Raw genomic sequence first — 20,459 nt, forward strand, 5'->3', positions numbered from 1 at the left:
AAATCTTTTGTTGACGTTCAATTTATGTTTCCTTTTTTTTGTCATGCTTTTGATATATCTAAGAATCCATTCCCCAAATCATGAAGATTTACCCCTATAATTTCTTCTAAGAGTTTTACAAACTTTATTTGTTATGTTTAGGCCTTTGATCTATACTGAGTTAATTTTTGTAGAATATGGGAGAGAAAGATCAAACTTCATTCTTTTGCGTGTGGCCATTCAGTTGCCTAGCACCATTTGTTGAAAAGACTGTTCTTTCTCCATTGAGAAGTCTTAGCATCCTCACTGAATATAAATTGATGATAGCTGTAAGGCTTTATTTCTAAACTCCTGGTTCTATCCCATGAGTCATTTATTGACACCGTCAAGTATTACTACTGTATACAATTGCATGTGGTACTTTCATATAGCAGGTTTATTTACACCAGCATCATCACAAACACAGCAGGGATGCATGGGTTGCAGTGTTACGATGGTTACATCAGGAAACACTAGGAACTTTTCAGCTCCTTTATAATCTTATGGGACCACCATCATATATGTGGTCTGTCGTCGACTGAAACATTGTCAAGCAGGGCATGACTGTGCTGGTCATGGATTTGGGCTTTTAAAACTCTACATTTTGGAATGTATTAAGAGTTTCTTTGAAACCAAATACATGATCAAAACTTATATAGGTGTTTGTGGGCATAAGAAAATCATGTATCCTTATCCATTTGTGGATAAGAATGCTTTATACTACCGAGCCAGGTGACTGTATTTAAAAAAACCTCCTATATCTATTTTTCATTTATCACCAAATTTTGAAAAAGTTATATGCAAATATATATCTATGTGTCATTTTGCTTTTTTCACACGATGTAACTTTTGTTTTTTGAAGACCTAATTATGTTGTGTGCAGCTCTAGTGTATGCATTTTCATTATATTTCTAAATGATAATAGGCTTACATGTTTTTAACTATTTGTCTGTCGACAGACATGTGGACTACTCCCATTGTTTTTGCACATTTTACTAGCACATTCTTCTTTATGTCTCTGGGGCCCGTGCACAAGGGTCTCCATAAATAGCTCTGAGGAGAAATATTAAGTTAATTGTATTTGTGGCCAGACAATGTGGGTTTTATTACACTGATTCTTTGAAAGTTTTTCAGAATTGCTTTATAGCCTGGTTCGTGATCAGTTTCTGAAAATAAACGATTTGTGCTTGAGAGGAATGTACAGTTCTTAGACACAGAGGTCTATTTATGTCCATTTGTCTAAGCTCATAACTTATATTGATCAAATTTAATGTCATTATCAATTTTTGTCTTTCTGATGTATCAGAGGTTTAGAGGCAGGTGTGGCCTTTTCTGATTCATCTTAATCTAGATCTTTGTATGCTTTTTTGCTTTGATGGTGTTTCTTTTAAAAATCTAATCTCTCAATTTCTGTGTTTTAGAAGGTGTGTTTAGTCAATGGTTTTTGTAATTATTGACATATTTGAACTAGTTTCTTAGGGTTTATTTTCTTGTTTCTACTTGTTCCATATTTTTAGACTAAATTTTTCCTCATCTTAATTTTTGTTATTATAATTATTCTTTACTTCAAATTTTACTAGAATTATGTGAAATGTTCAGAGTACACAACCCAAAACAACATGTAAAATTCAATGATTTAATCACATAATATACACTTATAAAATGACCAAAAAAGAGAATCCTAGAGAAAGAGAACCCTAGAAAACTGAGACATGCCTCCTGTAAACCATTAGCTCTTCTCTCCTCCTGGAGGTAATCAGTATTCTGAATTTTTTCCCATATGCAATATTCTTATATTATCATACAATATGAATTCTTTTGTGTATGGCTTCCTTCATTCAAAATCATGCTTGAAAAATTCCTGTTGTTACAGTTTGCTTATTTTCTTGACTGTTTAACATCCCTTCGAAGAATACACCTCAATTTGTCCATCCACCCTGCTCTTGATGTTTTGGTGTTTCTAATTTGCCTAATTTGGAGCAATTACAAACAGTATTGTGAACATTCTAGTATGTATGTATGTATGCATTTCTGTTGGTCCTATACCTGGGAGAAGAATGGCTGAGTCAATGGAAATACATATGTTCACCTGTAGCAGACATATCCAAATTATTTTCAAAAGTGGCGATGCCAACCCATCCTTTGGCCATTAGTACAGGAATGTCTTCATTGATCCACATTCTTACTAACCTTAGGTATTGCTAGTGCTAATATTGCCATGTCTTATTGCATTTCCCAATGGCAAGATTGAACACCCTTCCATATATTTCTTCACGGTTTTGGAAGTGCCTAATCAACTTTTTTTTTAACCATATTTCTACTGAGTTGTATGTTTCTTATTGATCTTTAGAAATTCTTTTTTTACATTTTGGAGCATATCTTTTCTTTTTTAATTTTTTAATAAATTTTTTATTAGGATATGTTTATTATACAGTGGGGATTCATAGTGACAATTCCAATAAGACATAGATTGTACATTAGTTACATTGTCCCCATTGTCTCTCCCCCTCAACATTTTCCTTGCCCCCCCTTTAAAGCAATTGCAAGAGGTTTCTTAGATCTGTTCCATATAGGTGTATATGAAGTCCATCAACCATATACTGTCCCCTTAGTCTCCTTCATTCACACTTCCCCCTTCCCACTAGTACCCCCCTATACACTGTACTTATTTTATAGACCTGTTTTTCATTGTTAATATTTAAGTTGACGTTCAAAGGGGTGTCTCATGTATGGAGGATATCTTTTCAATTGTTTAATGACATTGCATTAATTTCGCTAATACATATTGTATATAATGTTGTTATATATCAATATGCCTCACAATGCTTATTCGTTATTTCATATTCTGTAGGTCAGAAGTCTGGGGTTCGTAAGGTTCTCTGCACAGGACTGATGTGGCTGTTGGGTAGTCTGGGTTCTTATCTAGAGGTTGAGAGGAAGAATCTTCCTACTATGATTTGGACAAGTATCTTCAGGCCTAGGCATTAAAAGCTTGGTTTCCAGCCAAGATGCCCCACCACTGACGAATGGATTAAGAAAATGTGGTATCTATACACAATGGAATTCTATGCAGCCATGAAGAAGAACGAAATGTTATCATTCGCTGGTAAATGGATGGAATTGGAGAACATCATTCTGAGTGAGGTTAGCCTGGCCCAAAAGACCAAAAATCATATGCTCTCCCTCATATGTGGTCATTAGATCAAGGGCAAACACAACAATGGGATTGGACTTTGATCACGTGATAAAAGCGAGAGCACACAAGGGAGGGGTGAGGATAGGTAAGACACCTAAAAAATTAGCTAGCATTTGTTGCCCTTAACGCAGAGAAACTAAAGCAGATACCTTAAAAGCAACTGAGGCCAATAGGAAAAGGGGAACAGGAACTAGAGAAAAGGTTAGATCAAAAAGAATTAAGCTAGAAGGTAACACCCACGCACAGGAAATCAATGTGAGTCAATGCCCTGTATAGCTATCCTTATCTCAACCAGCAAAAACCCTTGTTCCTTCCTATTATTGCTTATACTCTCTCTACAACAAAATCAGAAATAAGGGCAAAATAGTTTCTGCTGGGTATTGGGGGGGTGGGGGGGACAGGGAGGGGGCGGAGTGGGTGGTAAGGGAGGGGGTGGGGGCAGGGGGGAGAAATGAACCAAGCCTTGTATGCACATATGAATAATAAAAGAAAATGAAAAAAAAAAAGCTTGGTTTCCAAGACAGTGTTTTTGGGAGTCAGTAGAACCTTTGAGAGGTGGGACCTACAGGGAGGTCCTTAGGTCATTGGGGTGTGCATTTGAAAGAGAGTGTGTGATCCTGGTCCCTTCCTCATTCTCTTTTGCTTTGTGGCCAAGAGATGAACATTTACCCCATCACTGTTCATTTTAAGCCCCCACCATAGGACTAAAAGTAATGAATCTGCCTCAGACTAGAACCTCTGAAACTATAAGTTAAAGTAAACTTTTTCTTTGTAAGTTTAATAGTCTCAGGTGTTTTGTGTAGTGATAAAAAGTTGATTAACACACTGTCTCTAAGCTTATTCAGATTGTTGATTGAACCCAGCTCTTTATGGTGGTAGAGCTGAGGTTCCATTTTTTTTAATTGCTGTCACCTTTCTTCATCTGCCTCACTTGATGACTGCCACCAAAGCCATAGTGGTAGAGTCTCGCTCTTCAAATCTCAGAGACTCCTTCTGCCTTCTCTTCTATCACCAACTGGAGATACTCATCTGTCCTTAAGACACATGTAATGAGATTAGGTTTACCTGGGTAATCTCCCTTCTAACAAATCAACCATGTCTTATGCTATAACACATATCACAGACTGATATCACATTCCCAGTTTTCAGGAAAGGACATTAAATCTCAGGAGTGTCACGTTTTTAGAATCCTGGCACCAGAGATGTAGTTTAATGATGAAAATTCCTAATTTTAAAATAGCAAAATGTATCATTATTTTACACTATTCTTAGAACATTTTGTATGCTGCTTGTGAAAACTTTCTACATAAGGTCCTGGATATATTCTATATTTTCTGGAAATTAAATTGCTTTATTTTGCTTTTTTACATTTAGATCTAAGACTCATGTGAAATTGGTTTGTGATTTTCTATTCTCTATTTTTCTTTGGGGTATCCAATAAGATGTATACTCAATTTTCTTACTCTATCAAGCATATTCCTTAACATTTATTATGTATTTATCTCCCAATCTCTCTGTGCTCCATTCTTTTTTGCAGTTATTTCTTATTTGCTATTAATCCAACTTTGAATTTTTAAAATTTTAATAAGATATTTTTCATTTCTATAAATACTTGTTTTTCCTTTAAAGTCTGCAAATTCATTCCCATTTGTGGTTTACAATTGTACATTGCTTGAAAACATAAAACACTGTTCCTGATACTCTCTAGTTACATCCTCTCTTTGCAATGGCATCTGTCATTTCTTTACACATTTTCTGGTTTGTATTTATTAGTTCCAGAGTTTGCTCTTGAAGATCTAGGTTTGCTGTGTGTTGTTTCTCCTGAATGTCGCCCAGACTCTTCACTTGTAGTACGTTTTATGATCTTGATCTTTGGTCATAAGTTTATGGTTTAATTTTAACTTCTGGGACCTTTTTGGGCTTTGATTGAAGACACTGTTATCCAGAGACAGTTTATTTCTGTGTGTTCTGGTAGCTAGATTTAGTTAATCTGATATTTGTCCAAAATTAAGACTACCTTGCTGTTGACCAAGAATTTTTAATATCAGTGACAGTGCTGCTCTGGGTAGCTGTGTTCAAGCAATCACATCCTCCTCAGTGTTCAGTGCTCTCTTCCTGCTTCCTACCAGTTGGAAACCAGCTTACATTTTTGGGGCTCCCTTACTTCTTACTTGTGTGACACAAGCAATCTCTAATGTTAGAGGTTTTTTCTACTCATAATATTGTTTTAAAGAAATGTGTAATTGTTTATGTCTAAGGGGGTATCCCTCAAAACATGTACTCAAGTTCACCACTTCTCCAAGTTGAAATTTCTATTAGTTAATTATTATTTTTTAAATATCTGGTTACTTTTTTCTCCTGCTAAAATGTTTATTATATATATATATATATATATATATATATATATATATATATGATATTTGTATCTGTCCTGTAAGCATCTTCTCTTTTCATTTGTGGTTCAAATTTTAAAAATTCTTTTAGTACTGCCTGCCCCCCAAAAAAAATTCTTTAAAAAATTCTCTGCAAGAACATCAAAATTCTAGACATTAATGCAATAACATTAAAGCAGTAGCCATACTGTTTTTCACCTGTTCTATTGAATTTTAAATTTATAAATGTTGTTTTTAGATCTAGATGGTGCATGTTGCACTTTTATTTATTATCTTGATCATTCTCACCAGGGTGTTATTTTAATGCAGCACCGGGACCATCATACCCTTAATAATGGGTGTGGTGATTGGCTTCCTACTTGCCTAAACTTTTTTAGGCAACTGTTGAGTTGTCACAGATGCTTCCATTTCGACTGTCTTTGCTAAGAAAGCTTCGGCAACTAGAACAAGTTTTGAACCATAGACTTCAACCTTTTGATCTTACCTCAAGATTTAGCTTATGTGACTAGGGACCATTGGGTCCAAATGCAATGCAAAGGCCAACTAGAACCCTGTGAACTATAATAATAACCCATTAGTGAAGGGCTAGCCAACAGTCTCCCTATCTCAGGAGGGAATATTCATAGAAAGGCTGTGTAGTTGCCAACATAGGTTGAAAGAAGCAGATTATGAGAGAATGAAGACTGTAGGGAAGGTAACAAGCAAAACAAAGGTAAGAGAGAGGAGGAAGTGAGCAAGCAGAGAAGCCACCACTCATCATTCCAAGTAGATCCCAATAAATAGTCCCCTTTTAGTCAATCTTGTAGAGGTTTTATTCCTTGGATCCAAACATGCCTGGGTAAAGCATTTTCTTCTTCATCTAAACATACGTATGAGATCATCACTGGGTAACTTACTCAGCTGTAGACCTCTGATGCCCAAGCTTCAAATATACAAAATGGGGAAAAGGGGAAATTTTCTGATTTTTGCAATGACCTTATGCCCTTCCCTCCAACTCATCTGAAATCCTGGCTTATAGATGCTGCTTTGATGGACAGACTTTAGGGTGGCCATGTCAACCTTCCCTCTGTGTCCAGGCCCTTTGCAATTCCTTCTCTCTGGGTATAGGCAAGATCTATGACTTGTTTCTAACCCCCATGTAAAGATACTGATGTAACTCTCATGGGTCAGTTGTATTCTATGGCAAAGATGACAAGACATTATGTCTGTGAATGTATAACTTTATATAAAAGAAGTCCTTTCTTAACAGATTAAACCTAAAACCCTCTCCTTGGAAGTTTCATGAAGTAGAGTCCAATTTAGAGTAGACTGATTGGCAAGAAACTGTGAATGAGCTTGGGAACTGTAGTCAGCTTTTAAAACCTTGAGCAACCATCACTTGACAAATAGCAAAATGCCACAGCCATTATTCACACAATCTCAAGGGATTAATTCTGCCAACATACTGAATAAGCTTGGGAGCAGATCCTTTCTTAGTTGAGCCTCTGAATAAAAATGCTGTCTGACTAGCCCTGTGATTATCACCTGTGACTCTGAGCAAAGTCCCAGCTAATCTGTGTCCCATTTCCTATCCATGAAATAAATATGGGCTGTTTTAAGCCACTGAGTTTGTGGTGGTTTGTTTGGTATGTGGTAATAGAAAACCAAAGTGCTGTTGAAGCAAGGGTGGTAAGACAGTGTGAGCCAGGAAGTTATCTCTGCCCCATTGCCCCCCTTTCAGTACGATATGGTACAAGCCGAGGGATACCACATGGTCTCTATGCACCTGCGTGAACACATTACTTTATAACCTGTCCCTGCCTGGAGCTCAAGTGTGCCACCAGGAAATTCTATCAGGCTATGATTAACAGTGTTTATCCACCAAGGTAAACTCGCTGTGGAATTTGTTGAATTATACTTGAGCAGAACTTTTACCAGCTTTAATGTGTGTTTACACACTTTATTTTGCTTGATACTCATAATAATCTTGTGAAATGTATAAGCAAATAGTCCCTTGTTTCAGCTGACAGGCTAAGTGGCTTGCCTAAGTTTACCAGCTGGTAACTGGAAGATCTAGGAGCAAATTTAAGCCATCTAAAACCAAGGCTAGTTTTGTCCTCTATGTGAAAACCACCTCTCAGAGTATATTTAATTATGACCATATATTTTTAAGGTTTTGAAAGAGCAGAATAAAATTAGAAAATGGGTATTAGCACTAAAAACTGGGGCAGACGTCTGATATATGGTTTGGATTATGAAAGAGATAGATGTAATATATGTGACAGAATCTATCTGTCATCATCGAAGAACAGTAGCACAAATTCCCACATATGTATCCCTGTCTCCGATGTTGGATTCCTCCTGACTGATGCACTCAAGGGAAAATGGCAAATACTGAAGTGATTTGTATTTAGAAGTTAGCAGTCAAGCTGTCTAAATTGCAAGTTCACTATATGCTTAGAATAGACTAATGGAGTTTTGTTTCTCTCTACAGGAGGAGACACTTTGAAATAAAGCTTGTGTAACTTAAAGACTTGAAAGTTTAGTATAAGTATGAACATGTCCAAAGAAATTGCTTTGTTATTTGAAGTGATTGTGTGAGGCCTTGGGTTTGATCCCCAGTGCTGAAAAAAAAAAAGTATTGAAGTTAGGTGGAGTAAGTGCTTCAAGGACTGTCTCCTTTTTTTTTTTTTTTTCATTTATTTCAGAGACTCTAAGCATGTCCATATACACTTCAGAATTGTCTTGTTGATTTCATTTTTAAAAGATTAGATTGGAGGCTGGGCACAATGGCTCATACCTATAATCCTAGCTACTCGGGAAGCAGAGATATGGAGGATTGCAGTTCCATGCTAGCTCAGGCAAAAAGTTCCCGAGACCCTATCTCAACCAATAGTTGAGATATAAAGCAAGATGCTCTCTCAGAAATAACCAAAGCAGGGCTGGCATTGCGGCTCAAGTGATAGAGTGCCTCCCTAACAAGCAGAAAGTCCTTTCCAGATGCTACTCTTTGGAACCATGTCACCTGGAGTAGCTACATAAATTTTACCTTCTTATTTAGGATTGATTTATTGATTTATATACTCTTTATTTAGATCATCAAGGCCCCAAATGGAGTTTTGTATTTGGCATAATAAAATGATACATTATGTTGTTGCTCAAACTGTTTCAGCTTAGAACTCTTTTCTAAGTCCCTTTGACGTGCTTATCATTTTGTTTTTGAGGATTTTCTTGATTTCTGGCCCTATGAGATATCCCAGACTCATTTTGGTATAATTCCTATATCAGCTCTAAAATCAATCATTTATACAAGGAGTCCTGGTTCCTTTAAGAAGAATTGGGACTGAGATCTGGGGATCTGGGCACTTGGTATGCATGAGTGTTCAGATATTCCTGCTTCTATAGCCTCACGGTGGACACAGCTAAAACATGCATGTATTTATACTAACCCAAGAAGACATATTGAACGAAGGCTCCTCGCACCCACCACCCATTCTCTTTTTCTCCAAACATCTTTCCTCATAATGCAGTTTTGTTAGCCAGTCATCCTGTGAGAAGCAGTATTACCAGCTAGAGTAGCCTGTCTGTATAGAATTGTGTTTGTCTTTAGCCTGTCAATTTTCAGTCACAGTACTATTTCCAAAATGACTTAGGTCCACTCCTTGTTTCTCCCCATCTGTCTCCATGAGCTGATGTCATTCATGTATAATCTAGTTAGTTTCTTCTTACACAGGCCCTCTGTTCTATCCTCAGACCCTTTGGTGGCCTGCTGTTTTATTTGCATACATTGTCTTTCACTTTTGTACTACAAAGTTTTATGAGTTTTGATGAGCACAGAATCCACTACTCTATTACTATTCACAATGGTTCTATCACATTTGAACCCCCCTCTGCAACCTTGCAATCTCTTTGTCCCCCTTCCTCAGGTCCCTGTCAATCACTGGTACAGGGTCCTTCCCACAGATTTGCCTTTTCCAGAATGTTGAGTAAATAAGATCACAGTAGTACATAGGCTTTCTGTCTGACTTATTTCTCTTAGCATGCAACAGAGAAGATGACATATTTTTTGATAGACCACGGTGTTTTGTGGCACAGCCCCTTTTATTTACATAGATGTAAAAAAAATCCTCAAGAATACATTCTTACACTGAATCAGGTGATATATGAAGAGGATACTGTACTATTGTAGCCAAGGAGAGTCTACACAAGGAACTCAAAGTAGTAATATTTTAAAAAGTCATAACCATGAAAACAGATTAAAAAAAGAATAATTAAATGTAGACAAGATTTTTAATTGATGGGTGATGTCAGAGATAAACTTGTAACCAATGGAAAAAAAGATTTAAAAAACCCATCTTGTAGAATCTTTATAGTTTTCAAAGCATTTATTTTTATTACTATTTGTTAGTATTTTATTTGTTATTTGAGTCTCACATCCATTGTGTGAGTAGGAGAGAAAGATTTCCGTTGAAGAATCTAAGGTTGGGAGAGCTCAGATGATTTTTCCAAGACCACGTGGTTAACGAGTGCCTCCTGAACTTGAACTTTGATTCTTAACTTTCAGGCCCATGTTCTTAGCATTGCAAGCTTCTCCAATGTGCTTTGAACCTCAAGACACCCAGTCAATGGGCTGTCAATGAGTGTGATTCATTTTGACGGTAGTGGATATACACTTTATCTACAGGAGTTCACAATGTGAACCTCAAAGAAGTGGGGAGGTGGCCAGTGCTGCAAGAGGGGAGCAGTGAGAATGCAAATGGCCCCGAGAGTGAACCTGGCCTTGGCTTAGGGAAGAATGCCTGTCAAGGACCACACGGCTGCAATCCTGCTTAGCCTTAGTGCCTATCCAAGCCTCAAGGGTGAGCATGTCACAGTCTTGAGAACGATTCCAGAGAAAAATACAAAGATTTTGTCCAATGTGTACCCTGAGTGCAGGCTAATTATATCATTGGGAGCCCAATAAAAGTAACTGAAGACGATGGAGAAAACAGGCAGGGCTGGTCTTCTTCAGAGGCTATATCTGAAGTTCATGGGAGGTTTAAGAGACTTTTTTCAAAGTCAATGTTGTCTGTGTGAGATTTTTTTCTCACTTACTGACTTTATGTCTTATAAATCAATTAAAATGCAATCCCTTCATTAGCCATGTAGAGAATAAAAACACACTCTATATAGGGCATCAAGATCTGAAAAGCAAAGGAAACTTGGAGTGATACATGGAGAGTTGTCCAGGCCTTGGTGTCACACAGTATTTTTAGCTGAACTCAGTAGTTTAGCATAGTTCTTATCCATGGTCTGAGACCTTCAGTGGGTGTCTGGAACCTCCCATAGTACTGGCCCTTATATATACAATGTTTTCCCCTACACATACTATGATGATTAATTTATAAATTAGGCACAGTAAGAGGTTAGCAATGATAAAATAGAAAATGGGCCCTAATAAAAGTTCCATGGATGTGGTCTCTTTTCTTGTCTCTCTCTCAGAAAGGGTGACTTGACCATAAGCCCTGGGATATTACAACAGTTCATCTGATAACCAAGACAGCAACTAAGTGGCTAACTGGAGGGTAGCCTTTATAGTATGGATATGCTGAGCAAAGGGACAAGTCATGACCTGGGCAGGGAGAAGCAGAACAGCACAAGATTTCATGGTGTTATTCAGAATGGCATGTAACTTGAAATTTATCAGTTGTTTGTTCTGGAATTTTCCATTTAATATTTTTGAACTATGGAAATGAAATTGCAGAAATGAGCTGGGGAAGGAACTACTGCACAGCAGTATGAATGGTTTATTTGCGTGTTTGAAATGGTTGCCAAAGTCATGATCAGAACCAAGGAATTCTTAGTTTTGTGTCATGATTAAAAGAGCAGTGGGCTAGAAGTCAGGAGTCATAGGTGCAACTCCAGCTAATTAGAAGGTGACCTTCCCATCTATAAAATAAAGATAAATAAAAATGATCTGTTTTGCCCCCATTGGATTATAGAAGGATTAAATATAATTTAGTTTATTAATTATATACTTTGGAAAAAATGACAAGTGTTAAATACATATATACAGCAAAGTGGCTGGCTTTAGCGCTATGGCTGGCAGCTAAGTCCAACAGAGAAAAACACTTGGGCTGCTGGGCAATCTTGTGTGTTATAGACAAATCACTACCACTTAGTAGCTCTGCAATTTTTGTTATTCCTGTCCTACTAACTGAACAAATGCTAAAAGTCAGTTCAACTAGAAGGAGGTCTCTTTGGGCATTGACGTGGAGTGTTTTTTTCTAACACCCAGTCTGGCTTCTTGCCTGCCGTTTTCTTGGTCTGGGAGAAATCTGCTCATAAAGCTCGGTTCAGTCAGTTTTCATGGGTTTTGCACACCATTCTATCTCAAAGGAGTCTCCGATGAGAAATTGGTCCTAAGCTCCCAACCCCTCCTCCTACTCCCTGTTCTCCTTAGCTGGTTTCTTGAGTCTTGCCTATAGGTGGTGCTAGAGAGAGACCTGGTGTTTCTCTGGCTATAGGGACTGGCCTTCTGCACCATTTCCAAAACCTTCTATTGCTTTCTAAAGTGATCACCCACAGTAACTGGGTCCCATCTTGAAAGATGTAAATGCCAGTCCCTCAACAACTCGAATCTTTTTCTTTTGCTGTATCAGGTCAGGAGTAACAGAATCTTCCTTGGTGTTCTTTTGGTCTTCCAACCCTTGAGTAATCAGTTCCTATATGCATGAAATTCCTACTGCTTCAATCTTAGCGTCTTACTCCTTTAGAAGATGTCATGTTTGGCATATCACAAGATCCTGTATTTTGAAGAATACCTTCTGTGGATATCACTATGTTTTATAAAATGTTACCCACACTAGCTTACCATAGGATGAGCACATTTACTGCTTCCAGCAGGCAGACAGGAGTTGAAGGTAGTTATTTTACTATTTTGAGATGGAATTTCAGTTTCATTTAATATGAAAATCTCAGTTGCTTCCAAAACTAAGATTATATGCTATTAAGCAGTACATGATAACTGTATATCCTTATAAAATACCTCACATTTCCTCCCAACACATGGCAGTATAAGAGAAAATAAATAGACATAGATGAATTCATTCATGCATGTGTGTATACATACATCATTTATAAATTCTTGGTTCCATCATTTCTTCTATCCCAGGAATTACATATATTTGCTTTTTTACATATGTAAAGCCAACAAATAAACAAAAACAAATGGTAAACAACAGTAACACTAAAATAAGAAGATTTATATTTCCAGAAACTCCCTTCTCTGGAGTGCTTGGCAATAAGGCTCCAAGTTATCACCATTTTACATATGAGGTTTAAAAGACAGCCTCAGAGGAATTAGTGACATGGCTGATTTACCTGACTAAATGAGTGACAGTTCAGTCACTTCACTTTCCATACCTATGTGTGTGTGTATATATATATATAGCATTTCCAGAAGAAATAACGGCCTTGTTTTTACTTCACAAGTCTCCCAAGGTGTGTAGCAAGGCTCAAAGACTATGACTTCCCTTTACAACCTGGAATGGGGAATGAAGCCTCTAGTTTTGTAAGTTGGGACTCTTTAGTTTTGTCTTCCCCTCCCCTGAAGAAGAAAGTTATTTTCAAACCTCCATCTGTTTTGTGTTTAACGTGCAGAAAGGTTGCACATTTTCAGGGACCTTGTTCATAAGCAGTAGATTGTACAACAGTTTATTACACAAGTGGAGGTTTTTATTGCTGGCCTTTGTTGAGTTGCCAACTGGGAGAGAGAACATAACGTGCTTAGTGGTCCCTATCAGGAAAAATGAGAAAGCATTAAATACCAGTGTAAATCGTCAAGCATCGAAAAGCTGGTAATCAAATCCAGAAATCCCTGGAGCCCAGCTGGTGAGGAGAATTTTTCTCATTAATAGTATTTTTACATCCATAATTGTTTCTCAAGTCACTATGTCACAGGCAGGATCCTAAAGCCTTACATGAGAAGCCTGTCAGTGGTAGAATAAATGCTTGACCAAGAAAGACTCAAGTCCACTTCAAACTCTGACCCTAATCAATGCAGGACGTCTACTAGACTTGAGGAAAACACACACACACACAAACACACATACATGCTTTTGATCACATCAGAAAATGTTGAGGCCATTATCTATGCAAATGCCTACTCAAGATTTACTAAACCTCTTTCCTTTTCCCTTACTCTGGGCCATATACTCTGTATCTTTGGGAGGAAACACATTCTACTACTGTCTTGTCCCCATGTAGAAAATATCCACAAAGCATTCTAGGAAGCATTACATTCAAACAATTTCAATGGTAACAGACCAAGGTCAATGGTAAGGGGTCACTCCTGTGCCTTCTATTTTCATTCTCCCAAAAGCTCAGCCTATCCCAGAAGATGCTGGGTAACAATGGGTAGAGACCCCACCCAGACTGCACATAGAGTCACCTGGGGGCCCTACCCCAGCCTAACTAAATAAAATTTCTTAGAGTGGACATAGGTGTTGGAATGTTGTCCAGGTGGTTGTAATCCACTGCATGGGGTTGAGAATCACAGATCTGATCCAACTGCCTACATTCTGCTGGCAGAGGAAATTGAGGCCAGAGAAGTTACTGTCCACGCTAAGTGAGTCACAGTAAGTTGGCTGTCTTTTTCAGCAAGGCATTTTCTCAATCATATTCTGTAGCTCTATAATATCATGTCCCAACTCTCTTAACCCTTCATTTACAAAAGCAGCATATCAGAACCTAACTCAGTCTTCTTTTTGCTTATGTACAAATAGACACACAACACTTGCATAAGCAACAGCAACTCCAGTGTCCCTAGGAATATAAAGGAGAATGTCAGAACCACAGGAAAAGTAGTCAAATGACATTTCTTTCTCTAGATAGTTCATGGAGAAGGGAGTTGGGAAGTGGTCCTTAAATATTGAGGTCTTTAAATTATTTACCTGTGATTTGAATCTTTCTGTTTAAACAAAACAGTACTAGTGTGTGCCCGACTCCTGGCATACATATTAAATGGTTCCTCCATCACTTCTCCAGACGTTCTAAAATGGAAATTAAATTGTATGACTACCTTACTGTAGATGGGTCCCACCAAATGTGTCCTGTAGGCTGTCATTGAAAGATTGATTTTCAGGCTGAGACTCTCAAGACTTTCTCCGGCCCATCGGCCACATTCAAACTGCACTGGCGCTGTGAGTCTGATAAGCAATGTCTCCCATCTGTTAGACAGCTAATACCGAGGGGTACATTGGTCAGTAGCCTTGGACTTTTCAGCTTAATCACCCTAGCTTTAATGTCACTTAAATCAGAATGTAAGCACTGAAAGAATTTCAGGAATCCGATGATATAAATTGTATTTTTAGAGCCGTGAATGACTCGAGCCAGTGAAACAGGGCAGTGACTAAAGATAGTTCTCTTTGGTTTTCCCATGATTTATCACAAGCAAGTTCACAGCAGGTTAAAATAATTGAATGCTATGATAGCATACATACTGGCGTGGTTTTATGAGTGGCCATTCATAACATATTTGTCACAAAGCATAATTTCCATGATAGCAGTCTGATTCACATGCAGTTGGGTTTTTTTTTTTTTTCAGCCACAATACAGTTGAAAAACTCCTTCGTGGAGGCTGGCTACACTTTCACAATGTCCGGGCTCGAGCTAGAGCTTCGGGAAAAGGGATCAAGAAAATAACTATCCCATCAAACAAAATGTAAGTATACCCTGACAAAATGCCAACTTCCATTGGATAAAGAGAAGTCTTCTTTATGGCTGTGAATTGGGGGCTGGGCCTTATAGACTCTGTTTCTTACAGCTTTTATTTTCCTTCGTTGTTCATTTTGCACTTGTCTCCTGTTTTCTCTACTTACTAGCTATATTCCCTGGGTAAGTCAATTTTCTACCCTATAATCAAATGCTATAATATGGAGTTAATAAAAAAATAACTCCACAGTTTTATTTTACAGAACAGACATAGCAAATGCACGGGTATACAGGGGCCCCACACATCTGTTTAAGAAATGCAACTTTCCTTATTTCTCTGTAACTCCCCTTAATTTCTATGTTGAGTTCCAATTTGGCTTAGTCATGGAGATGTAATCTCAGTCAAATCAGGATGTCCTCATCTAAACCCCAGGAGGACATAGGATGGGTCTGACCTCCCACCCTGTTGGTAGTTCCATTGATGTTGCACCTGGGGGTAGCTGAGCTACAGAGCAGGTGATAGGTACTCAGGACTCCTTTGCAAGCACTGGACCATCGAGTCAGTTTGCTTGGCTTCTCTTTCTCAAGTTTGAAGAGCCTTGTCTGGGTGGAAAAAAAAAACGGTTTTCAGCTTTCTTTTTCATCTAATCTTTCACATCTTTGGTTTATGACCAGAACCTGGGATTTGGGACTCGAAAGCTAAAAATATGACTCTTCTGTTATCTGTGTTTTGTTGGTTGTCCCTTCCCTGAAGCTTTACAGAAGGCCTAGTTGCCTGATTGGAGGGGGTGGGGAGAAGATCACAGGAAATAGCAGAGAAAATATATAGGTATAAATCTCATAAGAATTTCTCACCACATACATAGAGCACCACCAAGAAGGCCTGACAGGAAGCCTACCCAAGGTGGCTGCTATCTTTATGCAAAAGTCCAAAGTCAGGCTCCATGTTTCCTGGCTCTGTGTCCTCCAACAGGTTGCTTAACCTTTTGTGCTTCAGTTTCCCCATCTGTAAAATGGGGATTATAGTAAGCCATGTCTCACAGAGTCATATACATATAAAGTACTTGATTATTATCATCACCACTGTAAACTGTACGTTAAAGCCATTAGTTTACAGCTATTGGCAATTGATATTTTTGGTGTAGGTGACACATACAAGTCATCACAGGCAGAGAAGAAGGTGGATGTATCACATCTAGCATTTCACAGGAGAGAAGGAGCTACTGGTTCCAAGTATCCAAGTATGAGGCTAGACTGAACTTCCCAGAAATGCAACCTTCTGATAAAATTAGAGTAAAAATGATCCTGATGAGGGGGGGTGGTGAGGGGTGTTTAAGAAAGAATTGACCAGTCTCAGTCAAGGCAGGTATGAGGTGGTAGCAAAAGAAAATGGAAGGGAAGGATGAGATGCAAAGTTAAGGAAGAGCGGCCACAGCAGAGTGAAAAACATGCCTGACCGACCATTGCTGGAAATCTCTGGGAAAGAGAAGACTGGGTTTCTCCTAGATGGGAAACTTTGGCTGAGGGGTACCACTTCTGTGAGTACAGAGAATAAGGGCATATTGAGGGAGGGACAATGACCAGTTCATTTAATATCTCAAAACTCCAGCTCCCTTGTGTACAAAGACAGAGTTCATAGTAGCACAGCTGTCATGGTATTTTGGAGATTAAATTTAAGGATATATGAGATGTGTAAAGCACTGTCGTGATACACTGTGAGTACCCATGGATTGTTGCCAGCATCACTATACTGGTTATTTAATGGAAAACTGGCACTCTATCAGGTCAAGGGCTACTGAGTTATTTGGGAAATTTCAAGACTATGGACCCTTCTTCATCCAGAAGAGCAGCTTTATCTGGCTGATTTTATCTTCTCTTCTTCCTGCTCTTCCTCCTTCTTTTTGCAGAATTAAATGTTATGGATCACTGGGCTCTGGCTTGGGTATAGCTCAGTGATACAGTGTACTTAGCATGCATGAGGCCCTGACCCCTCTGAGCTTAGCACCACAAAGTCAGTCAACCACGGGGCTGGGCCAAAGGTTGACAAGTATTTTCTGTAAAGGCCCAGGTGGTAAATATTTTTGAGCTCTGTGAGCCACATGCGGCCTCCGTTGCATGTTTTCCTGCCTTAATTAGAGTTAAAATTAGGCTTAGAAAGAGAATGAACATCTATTAGGATAGGGTGGTAATGGTAATAGGGTAACAGTACTCCCATCTGCATTTATTGAGCATCTTAATGACTGAACACAATTAAGATTTACTCCTCACATGACAGGAAAATGTGAGTTGGGAGTGGAGGGGTCTATGCCACACAGTCTTCACAGGACCTAGTAGCTCCTTCTTCGTCTCATATTCTGAGGCCTCATCTAGATAGAAGGAATAGAGAGATGGGCCCACATTCAAGAATCCTTTAAAAATGTAAGAACTATTCTTAGCTCAGGGGCTGTACAATGACAGACCATGGGCTGATTTGGGCCTGTTGGCCACATTTGTCCACCCCTAGGTACAACCATCTCTCATGTCACTTCTGAAGGGCAACCAAACTGCTCTGCAATAAATCTTTCTCTTTCACCATCAAAGTAGCCTCCCCCCCACCATCACATCCACTATGTTTCATGTGATAATATTTTTCATATTTATAACAGTTGTCAGATTAAGTGTTTTTATTAACTTTTATGTGTAATATTACACAGAGTTCCTTTGTGGACAGTTTTCATGAAGGTAGTGGATTTGTTTCCTAGGGCTGTGATAATGTAGTATCACAAAGTGGGTGGCTTGAAATGACGATCTATTCTCTCACAGTCTGGAGGCCGAAGTCTGAAATCAGAGTGTCGAAGCATCACTTCCTTCGTGGGAAGAATCAGGTTGTGCCTTTCTCCAGTTCCTAGTGGTGGACAGTAGTCTTTGGTGTTCCTTGGCTTGGAGACCCATCACTCCAATCTCTGTGTCCATCTTCACATGGCGTCCTCTCTCGGCTGTGTCTTCATGTGCCCGTCTTTGTGATGGATCAGAGCCCATCCTAACGGTCTCATCTTAACTTGATTAAATCTCCAGAGAATCTGTTTCCATATAAGGTCATATTCACAGGTACTGGGGAGTTTTAGGACTCCAACATATCTTTTTTTGGCAGGGTCACAATTCAGCCTACAATGGGTGGTGAACAGTACACAATTGCCTATTCATGTATTTGTTAGACGTGATAAGAATTGTTGGGTCACCCCATGTGGAAACCAAGATGAATAAGACAGATGAGATGCTCAAAGAGCTTCATTTTTATCCTTTATCATATATTGCAGAGAGAATAATACCATCACTGTTGCTACCTTGAAGAATGTAGAATTTTCCTTCTAAAGTGTTTTTTTTTTAATGGACATGGAACAATGAACTAGAAAACATTGCACATTCTGTCCCCTTCTTCTATTTTCAATTTATAAATGCTGTATTCAAAATACCGGAACAGTGTGGCTTGTGGTTACTAACAAAATTAAAAATAAAAGCAAAAAACCTCATAATATCCATGTTGTCCTATGAGGGAAACACAGCCTGGTGCCCTGACAAGAAATGAACTATTTGGTAAATTCTCACCCCTTTATGCAGGGATCAGGATTTGTAAATCACTACCAGCTGGTTGTAATTTTGTCCTATTTTGAAATAGATCGCCTGGACTGGGAAACCATTGCTGAGATGAAGATCTACTTTCCACTACTTGGTCTAAGTTACAGAGACCCAATTTTCAAAGTAGAGAAAAGGAGCAAAGAATAAAATTTGAGGAGTGATAATCATCCCAACTCTGCCATTAAAAAATCTACCAGTAGCCTACATTTTGTATTTTGTGTGAATGACTTGGCCCATGCCACATCACCTTCAATATTCTAAAGTAAGACTCACAGATCTCACGCTCTCTTTTTCTTTGGTGGTACTGGGGCTTGAACTCAGATCCTCATGCTTACTAGGCAGATGCTCTACCACTTGAGATTCACCACCAGCCAGACTTGTAGATCTCTTTTCCAATGTTTCTCAGCACTGTTTGCCTTTGCCCTTTTTCCATGGCTCATTACATTTTCATTACAGTCTACCATGTCTATGAGTCTTAGCTCTGCTCCCAAAGAGCAAACTCTGAAGTCTTGGTTTTAGGACTCAAGTAATAATGGAAGAACAAATGGAGAGAAGCTAGTAAGAGAGAGAAACTCGAGATGCTGGGAAGGAAAGGAGAAGCAAAAGCATGAATCCTTCAGGAAACAGGAAGGATGAGGAAGGGGGCAAATTAGAATGGTCTCTGCCGTACACAGAAGCACCCAGCAACTGAGAAATTCAACTCAGCTTTCCTGGAAGCCAGCTAAGCCTGTCAGGAATTCTACTGAAATGAAACAGCAGACCTCCATGAATGTACCTGAGAATAACTATTCCAAGTTCCAAGCTCTCAGCATAAACAAATCACTCCACTTATTATTACCTTAGGCTTCTCCTCTGTATGATAGAATAATAGAATGTACTTCATACCACGCTTGTGGAAATCAAATATGCCAATGGGTGCAGTACATAATCAGCTCAGCACAAACTCCACAAAGTTCCCTGCTAGGAATGGGGATAAAGGAGAATTGAAATGCAGATGGGAAATCTGTATATTTACTAAGCACAGTTAAGAAATTCTTATTTTCAGGAAAAATTGGGAAACAACTCAATTGCAATACCAATAGCAACTAATAAATAATAAACTCTTAATAAAGAGTAGCTATTTTTATCATACTGTCATCACCAACATCGTTGTCGTTGTCATTGCAAATTCTGTCTGAAGACGATGTAACATTCAGCAACACTGACATATCCTATGGTGTAACTGAGTCTGGTTAATTTGACTGTGGTATGATAGGAAGTCAGTTCCACTGTTTGCAGAAGCAGTAAACTTCTATCTAACTCAAACACACTTCAAGCTTGAACCTCAGGCACTTATTTCAATTTTAATCTCACTTAGGTGAGTAGGAACGCCAATTTAGAACAAGAACTTGGGTGTTAATAAATTCTGTGACTATAAATCTGATCTGTTTTTTATTTCCATTTTTACCCTAAGGATGAATAAGAATCTATAAAGTACTAATTACAACATTTTGACTGAACAAAGTGACAAAAAGTCACAAGGTTACTGCCTGAAAAGAACAGTAAAAATCTCATCATCCAATACT

The 20,459-nt window shown here is 38.5% G+C and overlaps 1 long non-coding RNA gene across 2 annotated transcripts; it reads left to right on the forward strand.

Annotated features, from left to right (window-relative positions):
* The first annotated feature begins 15,169 nt into the window (after nucleotides 1–15,169).
* LOC141414067 (uncharacterized) lies at nucleotides 15,170–19,100 on the forward strand. 2 transcript variants are annotated; one of them, XR_012439164.1, is made up of 3 exons: nucleotides 15,197–15,289; nucleotides 18,082–18,366; nucleotides 18,935–19,100. It is a non-coding gene; the product is annotated as an uncharacterized lncRNA (long non-coding RNA). The 2 variants fall into 2 exon arrangements; XR_012439165.1 differs by lacking the exon at nucleotides 18,082–18,366 and having other exon boundaries at nucleotides 15,170–15,289.
* The last annotated feature ends 1,359 nt before the right edge of the window (nucleotides 19,101–20,459 follow it).

Source organism: Castor canadensis, chromosome 11 (genome assembly GCF_047511655.1).
Source record: "Castor canadensis chromosome 11, mCasCan1.hap1v2, whole genome shotgun sequence".
Taxonomy (NCBI): Eukaryota; Metazoa; Chordata; class Mammalia; order Rodentia; family Castoridae; genus Castor; species Castor canadensis.